We start from the raw sequence: 8,509 nt of genomic DNA, 5'->3' as shown, positions 1-8,509 counted from the left end.
CAAGTCCATCGAGTCAGTGATGCCATCCAGCCATCTCATCCTCTGTCGTCCCCTTCTCCTCCTGCCCCCAGTACCTCCCAGCATCAGAGTCTTTTCCCATGAGTCAACTCTTCGCATGAGGTGGCCAAAGGACTGGAGATTCAGCTTCAGCGTCATTCCTTCCAAAGAAATCCCAGGGCTGATCTCCTTCAGAATGGACTGGTTGGATCTCCTTGCAGTCCAAGGGACTCTCAAGAGTCTTCTCCAACACCACAGTTCAAAAGCATCAATTCTTCGGTGCTCAGCCTTCTTCACAGTCCAACTCTCACATCCATACATGACTACTGGAAAACCATAGCCTTGACTAGACCGAACTTAGTCAGCAAAGTAATGTCTCTGCTTTTGAATATGCTATCTAGGTTGGTCATAACTTTTCTTCCAAGGAGTAAGCATCTTTTAATTTCATGGCTGCAGTCACCATCTGCAGTGATTTTGGAGCCCCCCAAAATAAAGTCTGATACTGTTTCCACTGTTTCCCCATCTATTCCCCATGAAGTGATGGGATAGGATGCCATGATCTTTGTTTTCTGAATGTTGAGATTTAAGCCAACTTTTTCACTCTCCTCTTTCACTTTCATCAGGAGGCTTTTAGTTCCTCTTCACTTTCTGCCATAAGGGTGGTGTCATCTGTGTTAGGGACCAAACGACGGTCTCTAGGACCTGAGTCATGTTTACCAGAAAGAGACAGGATATGCCCTCATCCTGCCTGGCCAATCATGTAACGCCAGCTACTCCTGTAACTGAGACAAAGAACTGCCTGTATGTAAGCCGCCATACTCCTTTGTTCGTGGCTCTTGTCAGATTCCCTTGTGTGGGATGAGACTTGGGCCCTAGCGCGCTAGGAATAAACAAACTCCCTTCTTGCGTTTGCAATACTGTGGTGGACTTGCTCTCTCGGTCGGTTCGGAGCTACAGGCTCGGAGCATAACATCTGGGGGCTCGTCCGGGATCTCCGTCCCGCCGGGGAGGACAACTCTCCTGGTAGAAGGGAGTAACCTCATTAGGAGATAAGAGCTCTGAGCACCGGTGCTAACGTTGCAGAAACCCAGATTAAGTCCGGGGCCTGGTGTCGTACTGGGGAGGCATCTGGCTGTAAAGTGCAGAGGCAAGTCAGCATAAGGCCGGGGCCTGGTTTCGTGCTGGGGAGGCAGCTGGCTCTGTGAACATCCTGCAGGTAAGATTGAGTGCATTGTCAGTGGCCACCTTGTGTTTGTTATCTGTTTGTCTATTTGTGGTGACTGCGCTGCTCTTTGTGTGCTCTGTTGGCTCCCAGTGTACTTTTCTGTGATCATGGGACAAACAACTTCTACTCCTTTATCTCTTAAGATTAACCACTTCTCTGATTTCAAGTCTAGAGCTCAGAATCTTTCGTTACTGGTAAAGAAGAGCAAACTGGTGACTTTCTGTTCTGTCGAGTGGCCCACCTTTGATGTCGGATGGCCACAAGAGGGAACCTTCAATCCCCAAATTATCCAGGCAGTTAAAGAGAGGGTGCTTACTCCTAGTCCTGCCGGGCACCCAGATCAGACCCCCTACATTCTGGTCTGGCAGGATCTAGTGAGGAACCCGCCGGAATGGCTTAAACCCTTTGTTCTCGCTCCTCCTAAACCTCCCCGTCCCTCTTCCCCAACTCCAACCTCGCCAAGCCCACAGGTGCTAGTAATGAAGGCTTCCGAAGAAAAAGAAGAAAAAAAGGACGAAAATCGACCAAAGCCGGTATTCCAGGAATCTTCTCTGTATCCTAATCTGATAGATCTGGAGACCGAATTGTTCCCACCCCCATATGCAGATCCACATCCGCCCTTGCTTCCACAGGTTTCTTCGGGAGAAGCCAGGAGGAGAACCGAGCCTTCAGCTCATCCCAGAGAAGGGGGCCCCGCCCAGGGAACTCGGGGAAAAACAAGAGAAATGGCCAGTGTAGCGGAAGAAGACCCAGATGTCCCCTCCTCCACTGTTCACGCATTTCTGGTCTGGGCGGGACCAGCCAGAGAGGGTGGAAGAGCAGACATATCAGTATTGGCCCTTTTCCACTAGTGATTTGTACAGTTGGAAAACCCAGACTCCCTCCTTCTCTGAAAAACCGCAGGGTCTTATTGATCTTTTAGAGTCTATCCTTTTTACTCATAATCCCACTTAGGATGATTGTCAGCAACTGCTATAGGTGCTTTTCACTACAGAAGAGCGCGAGTGGATCCTGTCAGAAGCTCAAAAAAATGTGCCAGGGGTGGATGGGAGGCCCACAATATAGCCTAACCTCATTGAGGAGGGATTCCCCTTGGTGCGACCCAACTGGGACTTCGAACGCGCTGAAGGTAGGGAGCGTCTCTGGGTATACCGTCAGACTCTTATGGCTGGCCTTAGAGCAGCCGCCAGAAAGCCAACTAATTTGGCCAAAATAAATTCAGTGAGGCAGGAACCAAATGAGAGCCCAGCAGCCTTCCTTGAAAGGATAATGGAAGCTTTTAGACAGTATACCCTATGGACCCACAGGCAGATGAGTCACGAGCGGCAGTTATGTTAGCATTTGTAAATCAAGCAGCCCCCGATATTAGAAAAAAATTACAAAAGATAGAGAGGTTAAATGAACAATCCTTGAAAGATCTAGTGAGGGCAGCCGAGAGAGTTTTTAATCATAGAGAGACCCCAGAAGAGAGAGAGGACCACATTAGAAGAAAAGAAAGAGAATTTAGAGCTGAAAAAAAACCGTAAAAATCAAAAAGAGGTGGCCCAGATATTTTTTGCTGGGGTTGAAAACAAAAACAGGTTCCAGAAAGGAAAAAAATTGGACTCAAAAACTGAAGAAAAAACGACAAGGCGTAAGCTTGAGAAAAACCAATGTGCGTTTTGTAAAGAGTTTGGACATTGAAAAGATAAATGCCCCAAGAAAAATCTAAAAGAGGGGCCCAAGAACCCCAAGAACGAGACTCCCTCTCCAGACAGTCATATCCTCTACACGGGTGAGGATAGCGACTAGGGGGGTCAGGGCTCGAAGCCCCTCCCCGAGTCCTGGGTAACTATAAATGTGGAGGGGAAGCCGGTTGGCTTCATGGTGGACACGGGAGCCCAATACTCAGTCTTAAACCAAAAAGATGGACCCATGTCTAAAAAAAGTAGCTGGGTGCAGGGAGCAACCGGGACTAAACGATATGGATGGACTACAAAATGGCATGTGAACTTGGGGGCCCACCAGGTAACCCATTCTTTTTTGGTGATACCTGAGTGTCCAGCGCCCTTGTTGGGAAGGGATTTACTGTCTAAAGTAAATGCCCAAATTCATTTCGACCACGGACAAGTGTTGGTTTTAGATGGGACCGGGCATCCTCTTCAGGTCTTGTCTCTGGCATTAAAAGATGAATACAGACTCTACTTGCCAGAGGCCCCAGCGACAATAAGCCCCGAAGTACAACCATGGGTTCAAAGATACCCTCAGGCCTGGGCTGAAACTGCAGGAATGGGACTAGCCAAACAGAGGCCCCTTATCATTGTGGAACTGAAAGCCAGTGCTTCCCCGGTGAGGGTACGACAGTATCCCATGAGTCAAGAGGCTCGACAAAGAATTACTCCTCATATACAACGCCTCATAGACGCTGGGGTCCTAAAAAGGTGCTGGTCCCCATGGAACACTCCCCTGTTGCCTGTGAAAAAGCCTGGGGGAACTGATTTTAGACCAGTTCAAGATCTACGAGAAGTCAACAAACGGGTGAATGATATTCATCCTATGGTTCCTAACCCTTATACATTGCTAAGCGACTTGCCTCCAAACTACATTTGGTACACTGTTTTAGATTTAAAAGATGCCTTTTTCAGTTTGCCTCTCGCCCTCGCAAGCCAAGAGATCTTTGCCTTCGAATGGCAGGAAGACGGTGGTCAGACCCCTGTGCAGCTGACATGGACTCGCTTACCACAGGGTTTCAAAAACTCGCCCACGTTATTTAATGAGGCCCTGGACGAAGACCTCCGTGAGTATCGGGTTGAACACCCTACCATTGTTTTATTACAATATGTTGATGACCTTATGCTGGCAGCGGCTACAGAGAAAGAGTGCCAAGAGGCAACAGGTGACCTTCTCCAAACCTTGGGGACTTTAGGTTACCGGTCTAGTGCCAAAAAGGCCCAGATTGCCAAGCAAGAGGTTACATACCTCGGTTATAAGATAAAACAGGGCCAGAGGTGGCTAACACAGGCTATGAAAGAAACCATCCTCCAGATCCCTGAGCCGGCTAACCCTAGACAAGTGAGAAAATTCCTGGGAATGGTGGGATATTGCCGGTTATGGATCTTGGGGTTTGCAGAAAAGGCCAGGCCCCTATATGAGGGGACCAAAGAAAACAAGGACTGGAAATGGACTGAGCCAATGAAAGAGGCCTTCCAAGAGCTCAGGCGAGCCTTGCTAGAAGCTCCTGCCCTTGCCCTCCCTGATCCATCTAAGCCTTTCCAATTATTTGTAGATGAAAAGCGGGGGATAGGAAAAGGGGTACTAACACAGAGATGGGGACCATGGAAGCGACCTGTAGCTTACCTTTCCAAGAGACTGGACCCAGTGGCAGCCGGATGGCCACCTTGCCTCCGTATCATCGCGGTCACCGCGCTGTTAGTCCACAATGCTGATAAACTGACTTATGGACAGAGACTCTTGGTCTACACTCCTCATGCCATAGAGAGAGTTTTAAAGCAACCCCCAGGTGAATGGATTTCTAATGCCCGCTTGACACACTACCAGGCCTTGCTACTTGACACCCCACGGATTCATTTCCAAATGCCCTGCACTCTAAATCCGGCCACTCTTTTGCCCAATCTGGAGGAAAATAGCCCCCTCCATGATTGTGATGAGATACTGGCCGGGGTAATAGCAATGCGAAAGGACTTAACCGATACTCCACTGGGTAACAGTGAGCTAAAATGGTTCACAGACGGCAGCAGTTATGTAAAAGATGGACAGAGACAGGCGGGAGCCGCAGTAGTAGATGACTCTGGACAGATGATATGGGCAGAGGCCCTTCCCCCGGATACCTCAGCACAAAAGGCAGAGTTAATTGCCCTTATCCAAGCATTAGAGAGAGCCAAAGGAAAAAGAATAACTATTTTCACTGACAGTCTCTATGCTTTTGGCACGGTACACATCCAGGGCCCGATATATTGGGAACGGGGGTTTTTGACAGCTGAAGGAAAAGAAATTAAAAACTTGCCTGAAATCCGTAGACTTTTAGAGGCTGTACAGATGCCTCGGGCTGTGTCAATAGTACACGTACTTGGACATCAGAAGGGTGACAGCCCCACGGCACGAGGGAATCGTGCCGCAGACCTGGCAGCTTGAAAAGTAGCTGATAAAGATTTCATCACCCCTGTGTTGGCGATCGGACTTCCACCTCCAGGTATGGGAACTCTGCCCCCAACCCCTGAGTATTCATCCACAGACTTTGCTTGGATCCAAAAACACACCAACCTTCAAAAAGATAAAGATGGATGGTACCGAGACTCAGAAGGCTACTTGATACTCCCTGCTCAGTTGGGACGGCAACTATGTGAGCATTTGCACTTGTCTACTCATCTGGGAGAAAAGAAGACTGATGCTCTTTCAAACTGCGCGCCTGCGATTTCCCCGGCACCAGACAACTGTAAAGAACATAGTGCATGCTTGTAAGGCGTGTCAACAGATGAGGCCAGGAAAAGGACAACATGCAGGACTGAGGTATTGGGGAGAAGGACCAGGGCAACACTGGGAAATAGATTTCACCGAGGTAAGGCCAGGCAAGTATGGTTACCGGTACTTGTTAATGTTGGTGGATACCTTCTCAGGGTGGGTGGAAGCTTTTCCTACAAAGGGAGAAACTGCGATGATAGTGGCAAAAAAAGATTTTAGAAGAAATAGTTCCCAGGTTTGGCCTGCCAGTGACCATCGGCTCTGATAATGGACCTGCTTTTGTGAGTCAAATAGTTCAGAGCCTTGCCCTAGCCCTGGGGACTAAATGGAAGTTACATTGTGAATACAGTCCACAGAGCTCAGGGCAAGTAGAAAGAATGAATCGGACTCTAAAAGAAACTTGAACTAAATTGGCTATAGAGACTGGCGGGGACTGGGTGACCCTCCTTCCCTTCGCCCTCTTCCGTGCGCGTAATACTCCTTATCAACTTAATCTGACCCCATTTGAGATTCTGTATGGGAGACCTCCCCCTGTATGTCCAATATTTGAAGGGAAGAAACTACCGCCTCCCACGTTGGGGCAACTCCAAGAGGCCTTGATGGCCTTAAGCAAGGTGCACTCTCGTGTCTGGAAACTGCTCCGGGAAATACATGTGGGTCAAAATAAGGCAACTATTCCCTCACATGACATTGGCCCAGGAGACTGGGTATGGGTCAAAAGGCACCAAACCAAGGCACTAGAACCCAAATGGAAGGGTTCTTATGTTGTTCTTCTTACCACCCCAACCGCCCTAAAGGTTGACGGTATCGGGCCTTGGGTGCATTGCAACCACGTACGCCCAGCTGCTTCAGCAGAGCAAAAAGATGCTAAGAAAGAATGGGAAGCATCTCTGCACCCGTCCAACGCCTTGAGGCTAAAGCTTCGAAGGCGCCAACAGGACCAGGACAACTCGGCTGGGCCCTCTTGTGGATGACCCAGTTACTCTGCTCCGGAGTTGCCAGCATGAACCCGCATCAACCCGTCAAAATCACCTGGAAGCTGCAAAATGGACTAACACGAGAGGTGCTAAACTCCACTACTGCAATACATCCACCAAACACATGGTGGCCAGACTTGTACTTTGACCTTAAGCCGATGGTAAATGTGCCTTGGGCTAGGGGTTATCTCCGAGAACAAGGGTTCTGGTCATGCCCAGGCGCACCCAGACATGACTGGAAGACCTGTGAGGGGGCACAAGACTCTTATTGTAAAACTTGGGATTGTGTTACTTCTAGTGATGGACCTCGGCGCTGGGAAGTAGGAAATCGAGATTTACTTAATTTTTCATTCGCCAAGCCCCTCCCTAGGGTCGTCAGAGATCCAACTTTTAGCTGTGAAAGTTGCAATTATGCACAAGTCAGAATAAGGTTCAATCCAGAAAAAAGCAAAAAAGAGGGGACCTGGATCTCTGGCCTATCTTGGGGGCTACAGACGAGAGAATCAGGAGGGTTTGGGGTTGATGGGAAAGGGATTATAGTAGTGAGCCAGGTCTTAGAGCCAATTCTTATACACAGTATCGGGCCCATCAAAGTAGAAAAGCTGGCTGTAACCCCCCACCTAACGACTTCCATGCCAACATCTTTGGCAGTGAGTCCCAAAGCAGAAGCGCTCGCTGAAATAGATCCCCTATGGAAGCTGATTAGGGCAGCTTATGCCACCCTGAATCAGACCCATCCTGAGGCAACTAAATCTTGTTGGTTATGTTACAACTTAATTCCCCCTTATTATGAAGCAGTAGGCCTCAATGCCTCTTATGACTTGGCCAACAGCACCGATCCTCCTCAGTGTCACTGAGGGGACCGAAAGGTGGGTCTGACGATGAAAGAGGTATGGGGAAAGGGCTTATGCATTGGCACGGTGTTACCAGCAAAGTCTCCACTTTGTGTGCATGTCATCGAGCCTGATGATTTGCCTGTAGCTAAATGGTTAATACCTCAAATGGGGGGATGGTGGGTCTGTTCACACATGGGGCTAACTCCATGCCTGCATAGCTCAATCTTTGACCCCAAAGAAGAATTCTGTGTTATGGTGGCTGTCATGCCAAAGATTCTGTACCGACCAGAGAAAGCAATATATGATTATTGGGCCCAGAAATTAACTCTAAATCCTCCAAAAAGAACTTATAAAGTTAAGAGGGAACCTCTTACTGCCATAACCATAGCAACTATGTTCGGTCTTGGAATAGCCGGGGCTGGAACCGGAATAACAGCTCTGTCCCTGCAAGGCCAAGGATTTAACTTCCTGAGAGCGGCCATAGATGAAGACATTACCCATATAGAGCAATCTATTAGTAATTTAGAATCATCTCTAACTTCTCTATCTGAAGTAGTTCTGCAAAACAGGAGGGGATTAGATCTACTCTTTCTGCAACAAGGGGGACTCTGTGCTGCCCTAGGAGAAGAGTGCTGTTTCTATGCGGATCATACAGGAATAGTTAGAGAATCTATGGCCAAAGTGAGAGAAGGACTAGCCCAACGTAAACGAGAACGTGAGGCTCAACAGGGATGGTTTGAATCTTGGTTTCAACAATCCCCTTGGCTGACTACCTTAATCTCCACCTTGCTAGGACCCCTGCTAGTACTTTTACTAATGCTTACCTTCGGCCCATGTATTATCAATAGACTTGTAGCCTTTGTAAAGAAACGCATAAATACAGTACAGCTGTTTGTGCTTCGACAACAATATCAAACTGTGTCTCAGGACCGAGAGGAAGATTCCTCTATATGATCTAAGGACAGGGGGCAATGTTAGGGACCAAACGACGGTCTCTAGGACCTGAGTCATGTTTA

This window comes from Ovis aries, chromosome 17 (assembly GCF_016772045.2).
Source record: "Ovis aries strain OAR_USU_Benz2616 breed Rambouillet chromosome 17, ARS-UI_Ramb_v3.0, whole genome shotgun sequence".
In the NCBI taxonomy this organism is placed as follows: Eukaryota; Metazoa; Chordata; class Mammalia; order Artiodactyla; family Bovidae; genus Ovis; species Ovis aries.
This window is presented reverse-complemented; position numbering follows the sequence as displayed.